Source organism: Fulmarus glacialis, unplaced genomic scaffold (assembly GCF_000690835.1).
Source record: "Fulmarus glacialis isolate BGI_N327 unplaced genomic scaffold, ASM69083v1 scaffold31536, whole genome shotgun sequence".
In the NCBI taxonomy this organism is placed as follows: Eukaryota; Metazoa; Chordata; class Aves; order Procellariiformes; family Procellariidae; genus Fulmarus; species Fulmarus glacialis.
In genome coordinates, this window is record NW_009217983.1 from 29,601 (window position 1) to 48,269 (window position 18,669).

An 18,669-nucleotide genomic window follows, 5' to 3' on the forward strand; every position below is an offset into this window, starting at 1 on the left:
AAAAAAAAAACCAAAACATTTCTAGTTGAAAAGAAAAAGTGCTACCATGAACGAAATTGTTTTCTCCCTTCCCACAGGAAATTAAGGAGAAGAAAAGTTTTCCCATAACTAAAAGGCTTTGCTAACTTGCTTTTGATCAAGTGACCATAGGTTTAAATTTATTTCCGCTGTATATTTTACTCTCTTTCCACCAACCATTTCTACTTCCTTTGTTTTTCTACTTCTGCAATATCCTATTAAGGTAGGCAATTAGACCTTAATGTGATAAGAATGGATTATGAGATTCCTCTTAGCCAGGACACTGCAAATATCAATTGTTCCACAGACAATCTGCAAAGATCAAAAAGACGGCACCATCCTTTTTTTTTTTTTTTACTTCCCCAAGAACCAATTGTCAGGAGCCCCAGAGCCCTTGTAAAATAATGCATAAAGACATTATTTATATCAGAAAAGAGCCTATGAATGAATTTATGCATTCTGAGCATACAGACACATTCATCGCCTGCATTGATTATTCAGTTTCTCGGATTAAGAGAAGTTTAAAACAAACTGAAGGAGGTTTAACCAAAACAGCAGTAGGCTTTGGGATCTAGTAATAGAGGGAAATTGTCCCTGCTACTGTAGCTGTGAGTATTACAACCATTCCTAGCCCAGTTTGCAGCTCCTAGTATGTTGGCCGAGGCACTGCCTCTGGATAGCTGTAGAGAAGCAGCAGCCCACTTGCAAAAGAGGACTTAACTCTCTGCTGCTTTATTCCACGGGGGATTATTGTGCTTTGCTCTACCTGACCCAACTCAGGTTACAAAACCAGTTTTAGGTACAACTGTGACTACAGCTTCTCTTCTCAAGCATCCTGCAAATCAAACCCCCAAATTCATGGATTTGCGCCTTGAGTGCCCCTATTGCCTGAAAAGCCCAGGAAAAATTCCACAATAACATACAACATAGGTATTTTTACATAGGTATTTTTATAGTGTTTCTCTACTATATGAAATGTTTTGCTACTTCTTCAGCGACAGAAGGTATTGCAGAACATTAACTAACACCAGAATGCAAGGACTACAGTGCGGCTTACGGTATCAGATACTTCCGATTAGTGCTTTTGTCTCAGGAAGACGAGAAACAGATTTAACATAAGAACCTGCATGGAAAAAGATTTCCGTTAGTTTTTTCCACCAAATCAGAGTGATAAGAATTCCCACTCACTATTTCTTCCCTAAACATCTGACAGCGACCAAATCTACCAGTTTTCGAATAATCTGCAAGATCTCGGTTGGTTTATTTTCGTTTGGCTACCCCTTGACTGAGAAAATTGTTATTTGCTTGGCCTATTTGATATTCCAGGCTAAGCAAATTTCTATGGTATGGTATATTTATCTCTATGATTTGACTTTCTTAAAATTAATTGCATGTCAGCCTGAAGGTAGTATTTTAGAGATGGCGTACCACAAGATGCTCTTTAGGCGTCATGGATGATAACTGAATAGGGAGAAAGCAATGAACACAAAGCTGAAAGGAGATTTCCTATAGAGAAAAACATTCCAACTAAGGGACAAGAGTTCCACAATAGCTTTTAATTATAACTAAATCTCATTATATAAACATACATGGAAAAATATCATGCTGTTATTTGACAACATACTTACATAATTAAGGAGGATTAATTAGCACCACTCATACACTCATTATTTGAGAAACAAACAAACAAAAAACCACAAACAAAAACCCCCACAACTAACCCATCTCCCCAATTCCCCCATCCCACTGCCCAAATTGCACAGCTATAATTTTGGACTTTCCCTTAAAGGGAACATATAATCTCTGATATAGACTGTAAATAAATTCCCCAACTAAGGAATCATCATCTTTATGAACAACATTAACCTGACTGACAGTAATTCGGTAAATGAAAAATTATCAAAATCTAATTTCTCTCAGACTGCATACAGAAATATTAGACTTCAGGAAGTTGGAGACAAAAGTAAGATTCTTGCTTTATATAATCAACGTCAAATTAGTACCCATTTACAAAAATTAAATCTAGAAAAAACTTTTTTCTTTTTTTTAAATCTTCCAAAATTTTGCCCTTCAAAGCTGTTTTTTTTCAGGTTGTATAACATTCTAACCTACTTTTGGATCCTGCTATTTAAGTGTTTACACTGAATCTTCCTTGTTTACCAGCTCTTTGAAGGTCTAGTGCTATACACCACTCCTACACAGATGGTTTTGTAATCAATGTGATATTTAAAAAGCAGTACTAGTGGCCATAATTTCCCTAACAATAAACTCTCAAATCATACCTCATTCCTGTCTTGCCAGAGGAATGACCGGAGAGGTCTGTTTAAGGATGGCTTTCTGCGTTCACCACCTGTGAGTTCTGTGTCCACTGAGCACAGAAAATGAGCAATTTCCCACTTTGCCTACTGCGGTACTCCTGAGCCATGCTCTTACGAGAGGGCTGCTTTCACCAAAAGTACAAGCTTCAGTTTTTATTCACATTTATCCCCAGGCTTCAGAGTGCAGTGCAGGCGCTCGCTATCTTTCAGAATACGACTTGTCAGTTTTTGACCTTGAAAAGCTCAGAGAGATCCTAAGCTGAATGTTCAGCAACACTGCCCCGTCCTCACTTCGTGCAGGTTAGCAGCATCGGAGACCATAAAGGGCGTGAGAGAAGAGATGAGAGAAGGAAACAAGAGTGTAGAGGAGAGTGGTCCTTGAGCATCCCTCTGCACGCGTCCCTGTAGCTAGTAAAGAGCTCGGTATTATAACTATATGTGTTACAGTTCAAGTCAGTTAACCATGTGTGATTTTACAGTTATAAAACAAACCACCCAGCAAGGCAACATGCAAGAAACCAAGAGAGATGACTAATGAGGATAGACCCCAGCAGGGGTAAATACTGAACTTATGCTTTTCGTATCCGTAACAGTCCATGAATTCACAGGCATTTGACAGGCGATTTCTTTTGGGAAGAACATGAATTTTGCATAGCACAACAGCCTAAACAGAAATCCTACAGCAGAGTAACAACGACCTTGCAGATGAAGGCAAAGAACATGCCTCGGTGCACCCCAGCACATGCACTCCAAACCTTACACTGCTGTTACAACCGCCGTTATTCACGCAATACCGATTCACCCTTCTTTTACCCAAGGCAGCACATCACCAGTGATCAAAGTAGCGATGTTAAGGCTGAGCAATCAGACTTCCAACAGCATTTTCTGTTTTACCTAGCCGGACTAGAGCAAAACCAGTGAGTAGACACTTTGTATCTCATCTCCCAGAATTCTTAAAACATACCCAAACGGGTAATCTTGAAAAGGCAGCCTAACTTGTGTGTGCAAGACCCCCAGTTTAACACTAAGCCCTTTTACTCAAGTACAGACACAACTCAAAGTTACTGCAGTTGATTTAACCTGTGCTGACATGGACGTACAATGCAATTAGAAGTTACACCACCCAATAAACTCTAACAGCTGCTTGTGCTCAAGTGTTAAACATTTAATCCCTTTGCCATTTCAAAATCTGCTGTTCCCCTATCTTTCAGCCAGTGATGTTTCTGCAGTGTTTTCTTGACCACTATCAGAAGTACAGGAACACACAATAAACATCTGGTGCTTCTACTGACCAGAGCACTTTGGGAATTGATGAAGATGCAAAAGCAAACTGCACCAAAATAAAAGCACATCTGGTAACTCTAGTCCCTAGAGGCTGCTTTTTATCACTAAAATACCTCAGCGATACAATTTAAAAAAAAAAAGTAATTAAAAGGATTGGAAGAGAAAAAGGGAAAAAATATAACAAAATTGTATTTCCTTTTTATTTTAGAAATCTGAAAAACAGAACAGTTAAAAATGGTTTAGTCCCTGAGATGTTATTTAAATTTGCTTTTACGTAAGTAAGTCCACATTGCTACAAAGTTTGTTATATGAAATAGCTTGATCTCGGGTAGAGATGGTAGTCAGGAACTCATGCGATTCCTCTGAAAAATACTCCTTTCTGATCCACAGCCACACACGCTGCCAGTCTCTGCCTCATCTTGTTCTGGATTCACTTGGAACTGGGGCAACTTCAAAAGCGGTAAGAAATTGAACTTGGCATAGAGTTGCTAGTTTGATGATTTGAAGCCACAGAATGTAAAGATACAAATATTACAGGATATATTAGTACCTTTAACTACACACCCTAAACATACCTAAAGAATAGGAAGGAGTACCTACCAAAGAAAAAGGAATGTGACGCTTAAGTTCACATTGCTGTAGGTTTTAACAGCTCCTCTTAAAGGCAAAATGACCTCTCCACCCTAACTCATGGTACTAAAGTCTAGGTTTACTTAATTTCTAAACTGTATTCCCATCAGAATGGAAGCAGGTTTACTGAGTAACTAAAATAAGTTATTTTCAATGAATACTTTCCTTCTTTTTATTTTTAATGAACATGCCAGCGACCTTGCACTGGAACATTTACAGCATCCTCACGGAGATCTAGAGCCAAGAGCAGACAAAAAGTTCCTTTAACTAAAGAACAGGCTCCATTGTTCACTACCTGAGCTGGTTCATCTCTTCAGACAGAACAGCAAACACAGTGACTCTCACTGGGTTACACATTAAACAGAAGTTTCATATATAAGATTTGCACACATATGAGCTACTGTATTTTCAAGCAGCTGAAGTGACAATTCCATTACATCCATTAGCTAAACGTGATCTAGGAAAGGTCACACTTAAATTAAAAAATTAAAAAAAGAAAAGCAAATTAAACACACACACAAAAACACACCGAAAAGCACTCAGCGAAACAAGAAGCTACATGTGAACGCCAGCATCCTACTCGCAGATCAGAGTTCCTCTGCCAGGATTTCTGCCAGGATCTCTTCCGTGGCAAGAGCAGTAGAAAGGTGCATCAAGTGCAGCTGAGAATCAGGATATGAAAAAGCACACTTTAATTCCACCTTTCCTTTTACCCACTATGCCAACCTAGAGCTGCCTTGATAAAAAAAAAAAAGGCAAGTTTACAGCTCAATAAATAGGCTGCACCCTCAGTTTTCAAATACACAGTCTCTCCAACTCTTTATGGGACAATAGTCAAACTATGTTCCTACTTAAATGTCACGCAGCTTCTTTTCTCCCCAGGGAGAAGGGGAGACTTCCTCACTCAAGCCAAGGACTAGCTGTAAAGCCATGACACAGAAACTACTCGAGATAACGGCTAAGCAGCCTCGGACACCCCTCCCACCATCCTGTCTCCCCTCACCCTGGGTAGACACCGCACAACAGATAGCCTGCTCCCAACCCTACCTGCTCTTTATCAAGCAAAGAGATCTTCTATGCTTCGGACATCCTGCCAGATGGGTAACAACGATGACTTCTCATATAAAACTCTGATCAACAGATGAAGGATGACTTATTAATGTTACCACATTCTTGCCAAGCTTCCAATAGCTGAATCTCCAGTGGTTTCATGCCAGGAAAAACGCCTGCAGCTGAAGCATTTATCCTCAAAGGGATTTATTTAAGTTTACTATATTTCTTTTTTCTCTTCGAAACTTAAGCTGCTTTCTGTAAGAGGTAAGCTATTTACTTAGTCCATCTAGTCCCATAATTGTTTGGTTCAGGGTGTGTACTTCAATCCTCATACTTAAGCATAAAAAGAAATTATGCTACAACATATTTTGGAGGCTGTTGTTTTGAAATTTTGCTGACGAGTTCAGATCACCTCCTTCCTTTTTATGCTGTATTTTCTCAAAACCCCATTCAAAATGTTGCCTTAAGAATAGAAAGAATGTTCCAAAAGACTTGCTGTCTTCCCCGAGACTGCAGCATTAAATAAGCAAGCTTCCAGCGCTGCAAAAAGGTTCAGTAAGGCTCAGTTGTGTTGCTTGCTGCCATTCACCAGCACCAACAGATCCATAGAGCCTCCAATTTAAATATTTACTATTGCTAAATTTATATTATGATTTGACCCAAATGCTCCAGCTGGAATTGTAACCTCTGCACTGAAGGCTCTCCAGCAGGGAGCAGGCAGACAACCCTTGCCCCTGAAGGCTTACAATCTAAAAGTGATTATTTGTTAGGCAATGATAAGCATGTCTGTGGCCGTAAAATTCAAAGCAAAAAACCAAAACCCATCAGGCTTCCAGAAAAAGACAGAAAAAGTGGGATAGCAGTGTGATTAAAAGTATAATCAAACTTAAAATTTTAATGCACTGCTATATTTGAAAAGGCTTAACATTATGTCCAGATAAATCCGTCTACAGCTACAGCATTCCTAGCCATACTCCTTCCCACTGGCTTGAGGATGATGCTATCTCAAAAACAAGGCACTAAACATAACAGTTCTTGAAACCTACCTGTCCAGTAAAACAGACAATGAAGCTTTCCTCTCCAGTCAAATCTGTTTTAAAACAGACAATGAAGCTTTCTGAGTACGTTCTTCACTTCAACTCAAATAAACAAAACAAAAATACAGAAAGGAGACATTTTATTCAATCTCATCTACGGACAGATGCCACTTCTGCTCCAGCACTTACCACCTTGCCACGATTACTACAGCCTTCCCCACGCACTTGCAATAACGTTTTTGGCAGCCACCTTCACAGACATGCAGTCATGTACCATGTCACTGTCTGTCTGACTTTTACAGCCAACGTGCTATCTGCCTGGATGGCCAAATGGGGAAACTGGTCCAGAGGCAGCTGTTCTTATTCTGCAGGCAGCTTCCCCTCACCCCAGGTGCTTGCCATTTGAACTTGTTTTGGCAAGTTACTCATCACTTAAAGCAGCACAATAGCCACCCCCCTAGCTGCCACAGAAATAAAAGGAGAGTTGCCCTCTAACTGGAGGAAAACAAAACAGTCAGGTTTCATTGTTTCAATACACAGCCAAACCAGGTAATTTTCACATCTTCCAGCAGGCCCCAGTCAGGGCCCCAGGAGGTTCTGTGCAAGCACGGGTAACCAGCAAGGCAAGCTCACGACACGGCACTAGCATCATACTGACCTGGGAGAAGAAGGGTCCTTTCTTTCTAAATCATCTTCTAGCCCTTCCACCAGCACGCCAAGATTTCAAAAAACAGGGGAAATGGAAAGTCTGAGCTCGTGCAAGCACATCACCACTGATTTCAGAGTCTGGGCTCTCATGGTGCCTTCCACTGAGCATAATGCAAGGCTGTCAGAAAGAGGTGCAGTCCAGCCCCCCTTGCTGCCCTGCTGCCCTGTGCAGAACAAGTGGAAGCTCAGGACTTGTCCTAAGGCAAATTGTTCTTTAACATAATTTCCAGCAGTATTTCTATAGGCATGTGTGACGGACAGGGCATCGCCTACTCACATACATGAAGCAGGAACAGTGGAGCAAATGTTGCTTTTATCTTGTAACAGCGCCAGAAAACACCAGTTCCAGTGCAGTGGCGGTGGTGGGAGACAGGACACCTACAGTGCTCCTCTCCCGCAGGCATGCAGGCACCTCCTCACACCCCCGAGCTATCAGGTGGCACGGCCCTACGGCCTGCAAACACCCCTCTCTTGGAACAGGGTAGCCTGGTTACCCCTCTCTTGGAACAGGGTAGCCTGGAGGCAACCTGCAACTCTCGGGGGACACCAGGGATTACTTCAGCTCTCGGTTTGCATTTCAAATTGTTGACTCAACACAAAACAAAAAACACAAAATGGCCACAAATTGCCCACACAGTGACCTGTATGGCGTCATAGCTGAATGCGAGTAATCTTCGATACACCAGATCTATTCATAAGTTTGACTGGCACTATTTTAACAAGGATCTACTCAAGAACGTTAGGACAACTAGCCAACCGCTTTATTTATATGTTCCTGTTATCTCGTCTGCACACTTGGACTACTGCCTGTGCATGTGGGTGTACAGCAATAATATACATATGACTACATTCCCATAAACCGTCAGTTAAGAGTTTAGGATTTGTCATGGCCAGACCAAAACATGAACGAAACCATCCATTTAATTTATTTTGTAACAGCCTGTCTTTGACCAAGAATTTTGCCTGCCAAATTATGCCTCAAATACATTTTTTTAAATAAGAAAAATGTTATCAAGGCCCAGAACTCCATGATAGTTTTTGTTCCCTTTTAGGCTAAACAGCAATTCTAATCTCTGTTTCAAGTTCCTCAAAGGTTAACAATAAAAACCCTTTCTCTTAGATATAAAACCACCAAGCAACTTTGGATTAACAAAACTTGATTAAATTATTCCTTTAAGCTTTCACTGGTTTCAGTTTCCCAAGAATAGACTTGCTTTAGGAAGCCAAAGTGAAGGACCGTTCTCTACCTCCGTCACAAAGCTTGGGACATCCACACACAGCACCAATTAACCTTGCAGGACAGACCCGAAATGGCGACTTTAAGAAGGCAAATGACATGCTACTGCTGTAAGTTCTTGCACGTGGACACAGCCATGTAAGCAGGCATGAGATGGCTGTTATTTTGGGTTTGAAGCCAAGAAAGGGAAGAGCCAGTACAACAGCTGGCTGGCAGTCACACAGACATCGTTCTTTAGGCTTGATGGAAAGTTGCAGCCTTGTCCCAAAATGGGGCTAATGGCTTATTGTGCTGCTTGCTCTGCTACGAGTGGCAGAGCTACTGCTGGGTTAAAACATCCTTTATATGACAGACCATTATGGGAATCCTGCTCCTGACTCATTAGGGGCATCCTCTCTCTGTCTCATCATGCCATGCATCAGATGTCACTACCTTTCACAATACTTGCATTGTATGCTCTGTGCTCCTTGTGTAGCACTCAGCTTCTGCGTCTTGGTCAGAGTTCCTTCGTATTCAAACAAACAAAAAAAAAAAGAGTGATTTTTGGACAAAGAGCTAGACTCTGCTAGTACTTGATAATTATATTGCATAAAAGGTTCAGTTTCCTATTCTATATCAAAGTTTTACTCCATTATGGATTGTGTAATCCTCTCTCAAAAAGATTACAGCCCAAAAATTCAGTTGAATTGCAACAGATTTTATACTGTATAACACAGCAGAGTGTTTGAGGAAGGCAAAGTTTCGAGCTTGACCAGTTGTAAAAGGAAGAACCTTTAAGTATATACTGTGGGCTAGAAACTGGAATAAATCTCCTTTTATCTTCTACGTTAGCAACACTTTGACCACAGCCACAAGAAAAGTCACGAAGTAAAGACATCCTAAAAAAGTTTGCAAGTATTAGCAGTGTGTTGGAATTATTATTTAATATTTGACTCTATTCTGAAAAGTGATTTGACAAAGATATCATTGAAGGATGTAAGTTAGCAGGACATTTTGCCATTTCCATGTGGGTGTATAATTCACAAATAAAACTATTTCTCTCCAGTTACTGGAACTCTTCCTCAGGGAGTGTAGCTGAGGTTTCCACATACAGTTAATCTGGGGATTACGCTTCTTAGTGCTCTGCATAGACTTACTTGCTGAAGCTGGCTATATGCACCGATACTTGCTTTGTCAAATTAGGAGAAGCGAGTTGTAATAAAGCTTTACTTCCAACCTCTAAAGGAAGAAGATACAACTGGCTGTATATTTATATGTACTGGCTGTACTCAACAAAATGAGTAATCATGGAGTGGCTTTAAAACAAAAACAAAACCCTCATAAAAAATTAAAACACTCATGGAGGTAAAGACCAACAGGCTTAGACTACAAGATCAAGTTATATAAAAAAGAGCAATAATGCTATTGTGACTCATTTACTAGGGAATCTTTACTGCCTTCAGTTAACAAAAAAAAAAAAATTGTGTGATGATGGCACGCTTGAAATTATCCCGTTACATAAAATGATTTCTTGCTTCTGAGTTGCTGTTTGTGAATAGCTGCAATTTGCACAGAGATCTGAATAAAGATCCTTCTACCCCCTCACTGTAACACAGACTGAAAATGCAAGTTTATTAGAAATGAACAAAAGCATAAGCAGATTAACATGAAATACTCAAAATTTCCAGGTTAGACTTGCATTTTAACTTTTTAGTTAGGAGCTCTACACCTCTATAGTCCAAGGCAAAGGTCAGCAAGGAACAATCAACCAGGTTATGTCACCACAGCCAGCTACTATAGTCTTCTCCAGCCCTCCTCGGAGACAGCTGTCATGGTCAAAGCCACAACAGACTACAGGTCTGATCCTCCAACTCCTAGACAAGGTCCCCCTGCCAACTGTAACACCATCTCACCAACCACCACAGGACAAACTATTTCTTCTTAGTAATTTAAGTCACTGAAAACCCACAGGATATAAAACTATAAATTACTACAACCATGCCAAAAACCAATACGGCCAAAACATAGCAGCAAAGTGCAGTTATTTCTCTATAGATGAAAGCCAAAGGATTTCTAGTGTTTTCTTTCCTCTAATGCAAAAAACCAAAATGCCAGCAGCATGTTCCTTGGTAGAAGCCCAAAGACCACTTAAAAGTCTTCATTTTCAAGATGTCTTAGACTACATAACTTATTTCATTACTTCCCCCCCTCAAAGTACAAAAGCAGCTTCAGTTTCCTCTATGATCCTCTTTGACTCTTGAAACTCCTGTGGGCAGACAAGAACACCAAGAGCTATGAATACAGTTCGTATTTGGCATTAACTGAACATCTTTAATTTATGATTTACAGTTACATTACAAAATGCACATATACACAAATGTGTCTTACAGATCAAGCCATCTTTCCACAGTTAGCAAATGATGCAATTTATTCAGTCATCACAGTCCAGATCAAACCAGTGACACTGTAAGACATCACGCAAGCAATACAATAGCATGTACTGAAGAACTACTGAAAACTCATTTACAAATAAAATCCATCTCGTAAAAAAATCCCGCGGGAGTCTTTTGCCGCAGTATATCATCTGTGTTTCAGACTCAGCATTCCAAAATATTTAGCTTTTTCTACAACAAAGAATTTAACTTGTGTTGGAATGACTGCACGCAGGGAAAAATATGGCATTCATACAAGAGCCACAAAATACCACACTTATCAACTGTGCTTCTTGATGCAGCTCTTAAGAGCTAATTCATAGCATCTATGACTTGAACATTGTACTTTCCTCTTGATGCTTTGCCAGAGTAGACACTGCGAACAAGGCTGAGCAGCTACTCCCAGTGCTTGGAGACCATGAAAGGGAAGAAGCAGTGAAACAACCCTGACAGTCATTATGCCTGTACCTATACCTCCCCGTCAACGACTTCTTGTCCATTAGTATCTACCAGATGCAATTGTCATACACAAATAAAGTTGTGGGTGTGCCTGTGTGCGCCTGCATGTAAACTTGGGAGGAAAAAAAAAAGGAAAAGAAAAAAAAAGTAATTAAGATTGAAACATTTGTAACTCTCAATTTAAGAACAGAGAGAAGCCTTCTCCAAAACAAGTATCAGGAGGTAGTTAATAAAGGAAATTGGAGACTTTTGCTTGATAAAAACCACAGCTAGGCCTTCTTCCTTCCACATCTTAAATCTCCTTGCTCCATTCCATACCTCTCTCCACTTCTGAAGACATCAGTCCTCAAATAAAGACCATGCATTTTCTCTGTAGATCAATTACTTTAAATACAACGGAGGGACACCGTACAAGTATGATCACTGAAAAGCTGAATGCTCAAAACCAGTTTATTACTCTCATCCATGTATATTCTCTTTGTAGATCAGCATGTATGCCCTGCAACCAGAGGCACAATGACACATTTTAGCATGCAGGGTGCATTCTCTTTTTATCACCACCTCCCCTTCGTACACACACCCTCCGTGTTCCTTCAGCCAGCACTACGCTCCTTCTCATATTAAATTTAGAAACAGACCTCTGAATCACCAGTTCCTGTTGTTGAAAGTAGCTAGAAACAGATGTTACAGCAAAAGAAGTTTCCTAGTAAACAATTATAATCTGTCCACTACATTAGACCCCATTGTTACAAAATGTTTTTAAACCCTAGAACAAGAGGTTTTATAGATTTATATGAAACTAAATAATTTCATTCCCTGAGGTGCCTAATCCTTCCTAGAATTGTATTAATTCTTACCCATAATGGTATCATGCAGCAGTGAGTTCCAGAGGTTAATTGTCCACTATAAAAAAAAAAAAAACAACCCACCAAAACCCCCTCAAAAACGTTGCTTATAAACTCATTGCTTGTGAACCTCCCGCCGCACTTACTCCATTCCATTCTACTTTTCCTTGTCACTTCTTCAGATGCACCTTCAGGAAGAGGAACAGAAAGATCTGAGCAACTACTTTGCAAGACAAGAGCAGCACAAAGATTCCAAAACTGGTTATATACAAGAAAGATCAGTTCCAGAGACAGGAGAGCAGAGTTCAGACAGCGCTACACACAAGCTAATCTACCCTGCAGACTGGAGTTACTTCCAAGCATAAGCAGAATGGAAATGCACCCATGTTTCCCGGTTTGAGTCCATGACGAACCATATGCATGGTTAGGAAACTCTTGGCAACCACTTGTGGACTCCAGTTTCTTCTGTTGCTCTCAAAATACATAACAGAGGAACTACGTATCTCAGGCCAAGAGGCACCATCCATGTATATACCTCACATGTACGTATGTACGTATATACATATACATACACATACACAAAATATATACTTTCTATCAGAGAGGGCAGCTGGTGCTCAATTATTCAGCATATGAGGAACATTTTGTTTTGCACGTTTGTATAGTCCCATCTATGAATTACTGAAGCCAGAGGGACACCACAGACTACTATGTTCAATTATTCCTGTATTTAGCCCAGAGGACTACATGTAACTGTACGCCAAACCTTTGTTTGCCTAACATAACACTTCCAGAAAAGCCTTCAGCCCTGGGAACATTTTGGGTGGAATCCACCACTTTCTTTTGTCATTTATTTGTTCCAGCGCTTACGCTTTCTCACTGTTACAAATGCATGTCTTACTTCCAGTCGCCTGGTTTCAGCTCCCAGCCACCAGTTGCGTTACCTGTTTCTGTCAGCCTTTCAGCCTCCAGCGTGCTCTCCCTCAGAAGGTGCTTCCCACCAATTACCAAGTCACCCCATTTATCTATCAAGAAACAGATCCAGCAACAGAATGAGCTTTTCGGGCTCTCCTTGTGTTACCTGAACACCATCCAGCCTTCAAATATCTCCTCTGACTCTTTTCTGAACTCACGCCCGTTTTCAACAGGCCACTCACAACCCCAGAATCTTACACAATTCACCTTCTTTTGCCCATCGCCCCTCCTACTTGTACACCCAAACTTACACACCTTTGCTGCCCTCCAAGAGGGCAGTCCTGTCCAGTCGTTTACTCACTGTACCCCCAAATAGTCTTCTCCCCAAGCTCCTATTCTGTCACTATGCTGAAGTACAACATCTGCAGGCCCCGTGATCTGCATCAGACTATATTAAAATGCACTTGCGATTGATACAGCTCACCAGGATACCCAGATTACTCTGTACAAGCTGCCTAGCATGATATGGCCTGCCAACTGTATCAGTGCAGATCCTCTTCTTGTCTCCAGGAACTTGATGAAAAGTTCAATGGAATCTGGCCTCACCTCAATCCTTAAAACAGATTTCTAGAAGCATTCCCATTTGATAATGATTCACCACCAATGACTAACTTTTAAACATCAGTTAGTCAGTTCTTAATCCGTTTACTTTTGCAATACCACACGGCACTAACATGTCGGGACAGAAGTCCCAAAGGGGTATGTCAAAGTCCTAACTGACTACCTCTGCTGTTGCCGAGAAAGGGAACTATAGGTAGCACTTGGAAGGAGCTAGGGAATAGTAGGGGACCGCAAGGGTTGGACTGTCTGCCTGCCTCCACCATCAGATTCCTTTTGAAGACATAGCTTTACTACATCTCATGCAGGTCCCTCTCTCAAGTAAAACTTGAGTTTCCAGCATGTCACCACGCTTGCTAAGACACATTTCCCTTGAAGTGACACAGACTGATATTAGTCTGTCTAATGTTTTATCAATTGAATATTGCATTAACTTTTCCAATATTTTGATGAGGATTAATGTCAAGCTAGCTGGAATACGGTTAAATCGGTCACCCAGCCTTCCCTTGTCTGGTACAGTTAATTTTAAGACCCTCAATACCAACAGTTACTAAAAATTGTCTGCAGGCCTGCAGACTTTTCAGCAAGCTCTTCAAAACAGTCAAGTCATAGCGCTGCTGATTTACATATGTCTATCCCTAGAAGGTAATAAATCTTTATTCATTAAGATGGATTTAATTCTCTGTTGGAATGGCATTCATGGTAATCACATTCTGCACCTTCCCAAATACAGAACAGTATTAACAAATATTTCTATTTTTCTTGCATGAGCTACTTTATCTCCATCTAGTAACTGGAATTATTTGTTTCCTAACATACTTCAGCTGTAGAAAATATGCAGAGTTAATTCTCTAACTTACTTCCTAACTTCTAATGTGCACTAATTCTCTCGTATCCATTATCCCCTTAATTACTGTATTTTGCTTTGAAATTTCTAGATATGTCCTGAAGCCAGAGGGCTGTTAGTGTAGTTGTCGTCTTTTTTCTTTAAGCCAGAATTTCAGCTTTTGGGCTATTTAGTATCTTCTTATAGAGATCTCTGTTTTCCATTCACATTTTTCTTCCTACAATAACATCAAGTTCTCTGTGATGACAAATACGCTCTTTTGAAGCATTAAGTATCATTTCTTTGGGGCTGCTCTCTGTTTGTCCATCCTGTATATAACTTACTCACACTTGATGGTCCCATGGCAACCACCAACTTCCAGTTGTGTGATACCAAAGTCCACAGGAGCTGTCTCAGCTGAAGAGCTGAAACAAGAGCTGACCTGCAATGGGCTGAATTTCCAAGGAACTGAACACCTTCCCATGATGCCAACAGGCTGTTCAGCACCTCAGAAGCAACAGAACAAAACAGAGCGCATAAAGGGAAACAAACCTGTACATTTGCTGATTAGCCATTTCGGACATCTCCAAAAAGCATTTAAAACAAGATCTATATTAATTTCTCCTATTCCTTGACTGTAAAGGTAAGGCATTTACCAAGTCACCAATTTGGTGAGTCAACCAGACTGGGCAACAAACACATTCAGGCTCCTCCTCATCAGCCTGCCCCTCACCCAGGTTAATAGCTGCTGCATACTACCAGCCATCTGCGGCTTGTTTGACGAACAAGGCAAAATGAAGTGACCTCAGTCCTACCCCAGTGTGGCACTACCACAGAAACTGCAGTGCTCCTCAGCAGTCTCAGCAGAGAAGGGCAGTGCAAAGCACACGCACTCTGAGTGTAGATAGAACATTCCTTATCTGCCCAAGGCGGAAGCGTCTACGCTCTACCTGGATTTGCACATGCAGTCGATTAAACTTTAGTACAGAATCAGTCCTTAGCCTCTAGGACCAAGTCTTTCACAGGGCAATAAAACTTAATGTATTCAGCAAGAAAACCACAACATTTGGTTTTGTAATTGCCACAATAGTAGGAAAAATTCAGAACCTTCCAGTTTCACAACTTTGTGTAAATAAATATGCTAACTATTCATATACAGTGATCTGTTAAGTATCCTAGAAGCGTGGTGGTAGCAGTCTACAGATGTAATTCTGCAGTTCAACACACACGATGAACTTTTCCACAAAATCAGGAGTCCCACACGGCTCCTGAAGCACATACTTGCATGCGTTTAGTTAGAGTAGAAATTTCTTAGGATGTTTAGCAAGAGTCTGAATTCAGTAGCTGAAAAGGAAATAACCTGGGTTCTTGCTGTACATCAGCCACTGCAACTTATTTTGCACAACCGAAAATGACTAAAGAAAAATACATACAGTAGTTCAGTCATTCCTCCTCTTATTAAAACAGCAAAGTGGGAAGGAAAATGAAAGAGGGGGAAGAAGACTCTAGCAGTACATTAAAAAGCAAAATGGAGAGCCCTACCCATACCTTCTGCAACAAATTCCCCCTAAATTAGGCAGCAAATATTCAAAACCACCAGTCTGCACAGACAGTTCTGTCTGAAGTGTACACTCCCTGTGCTGGATTCCTCTGTCCCCTCCTCTCAGGCTTGAGGTAAACATAATTATGCAGGTTGCCAAAAGCCTCAGATACTAAAACATTCAGCCTTTTTCTACTACCCAGATTTTGCCAAAGTTCTCTGCTTCATAGACATATCTAAAAAAGCTTTGTGTGGGATGAGAAGAATCTCAGTTTGGGCTGGAAGTCCAAGATTTGCTGGGAGGGCTCATACTCCTCTAACTTCCTTCATCCTCCTGCCCATCAGTTCAGAAAATCTCACAAGAAACTGCAGCTTTACCCACCTAAGAAGTGCATTCCATTCATTATAAAAGATTAAATATGTGAACTAGAAATTTCTACTGAAACTCTCAGTCATCACACGGTTAATGACAGCTTTAAGATGCCACAACAGTGTTTCAAAGGTCTATTGCAAAGACTAAAGTCAGTTCACATTCCTCTCATAATTTCTGCTTAAGGTTAGCAGAGTCTGAAGGAGTTGCTTGAATATTAAATTCAGATGAAAGTGTGACTTTAAAATACAAGTGCTATTCCTGACTAGTAATACATCTGCGTCCACATAAACCCTCCCAAATCCTTAAGAACAGCCTTCCTATATAACATAATCCACTTTGAGGCTTTGTCTGCATAAGGCACTTTGGATTACTTCTTAAAAGACAAAAACCATACGAATTAAAAAAATGATTGATTAAACTGCTTGAGACCCCATTCAGATGCTCTTTTCTAGAATCAGAGTGACTCTCAATTATTCTGCCTCAGACATAGGGCAGTTGAAGCAATTCACTTTAAATTCACACCTTCAGCTGACTCGAATAATTTCTCAATGGCATGTGAAGACAAGCCCTTAACTCCAGAACCACACACAGGATTTACTCGGGAGTAACTATCCAAAATATCTTCCTCAGGAGACAGGCCCAGACAACACAACAGATCAGGATGCTGGTTCAACACCAAACCATTCTAAGAAGAATGCAAGAAACCACACAATCAGAAAAGCTTGAATTCTGGTAAATAAATTCACAGCTCTGTATTTGCCAGGTTTGTTTTAGAGAGGCATTTCCAACAGGCACCTAGCCTTAGTTTGAAAAGCCTCTTATTCTGACACAATTTTCTGAGATTCCTCTCCATTCCCTCCCTCCCCATCCCTACCCTTCCTCCACAAGCTGCATCCCCCAGCTGCTCTTTCCCAAACCCCAGCCTGCCGCCCCGACAGCTGACACGCGGGGCACAATCTAATACAAAACATGACAGCCCCTTCTTGTAAGATTTCAAGCATCACCTAATACAACGCAAAGCAGCCTGGAACAGGAATTGCAGGTTCATATCCAGCAGAGGTGCCTTGACTCCAGATGCTCCCTCCCCCGCAGCTAGGCTCTCATCGTTTTTTCCTGGGGATGCATTTTCAGATCAGAGCCATGACCTGCTGCAGATACAGATCAGCTTTGCTCATTCCACAGTTCTCTGTCACTGACAAAAAAAGCTCTGGAGGGAGAGGAGGAGGTTTTCAGCTGTTTTCTTCTCCAGTCCTCTCTAGCTGTTTCCTCTGTCGTTGTCCTCTCCTTCCAGCTTTTATACCTTGCAATAAGGGAGAAGCCATTTTCTCACATTCATGGCTTGGTGTCAGAGTAACTGTTTTCTTACTCTATGGAGTCAGTAAATCCCCCGATCTGCCTTTAAAACAAATTTAATAGTAGCCACAATGTTCCAGCAGCACCCTCAACAAGATGATCACCAGGCTTTTCACGGAAGAGCTGAAAGAAGCTGGCATCTTCCTTGTCTCCTTACCGAAGACAGCCCAGAGAAGCAGCTGAAGCCAAACAGGAGTGGTCTGGATAGATGCTTCTGCTAGGCACCACTGATACTCTACAGGGTTCAAAAGAACCTAAGGAGAGGGACATTTTCCTAGACAGGATCAAAAATAGATGGCTTTAAGATGGCTGGAAAGCATGTAATATCCTATTCTTCAATTTTCTCATAAACAGTAACTTTATTCTTCCTGAAACATTGATCGACATTTGATCCTGTTATGAACAATTCTGAGGCCTCCCCCACAGAGCATCCAAGCTGCATCACATTAAAGCTGTTCCTTTCTCCTTGCCTCTAGCATATTCCTAACATGTAAACAACTCTGATGTGCACACAAGCAATGGCACAGCTAGCTAGTGAAAGCTGCAGCACTAAGGGCACCATAGGAACCCATCCAATCCTAATAAACCATTATTTTCACAGGGCACTGTATTTATTAACTAGAAGCCAAGTGCTATTAATGCAAATGTACATGTGAAAAATGATCCCATTAGAAAAGCTGAAAGAATATCACAGAGTATTATTTTTCATGGATAGTCATGTTTCACAGGCTTTGCTACGCCCCATAACCCAAACATACAAGAGGAGTCAGTCTGAATGATGGAAGAATGTGACAAGACTAGGAGAACGACAAGCGTCAGAAAATCTAAGCAGGCTTACTCTCTGAGGATTTCTCAGTTGATGTGACACCACATGACAAGTAATGTTCTTGTGGCCAAGCCTGAAAACCTATAGGGACTATTTCCAGTTCAGCTTAAAAAAAAGAAAAAAAACCCCAATTCTCACCTATTCAGCAGTGAAGTAATTAGCAGGAGATACACTGTTACAAAGTTACCAAAGTTTAATGCAAAAGCATTGCCTAGCCA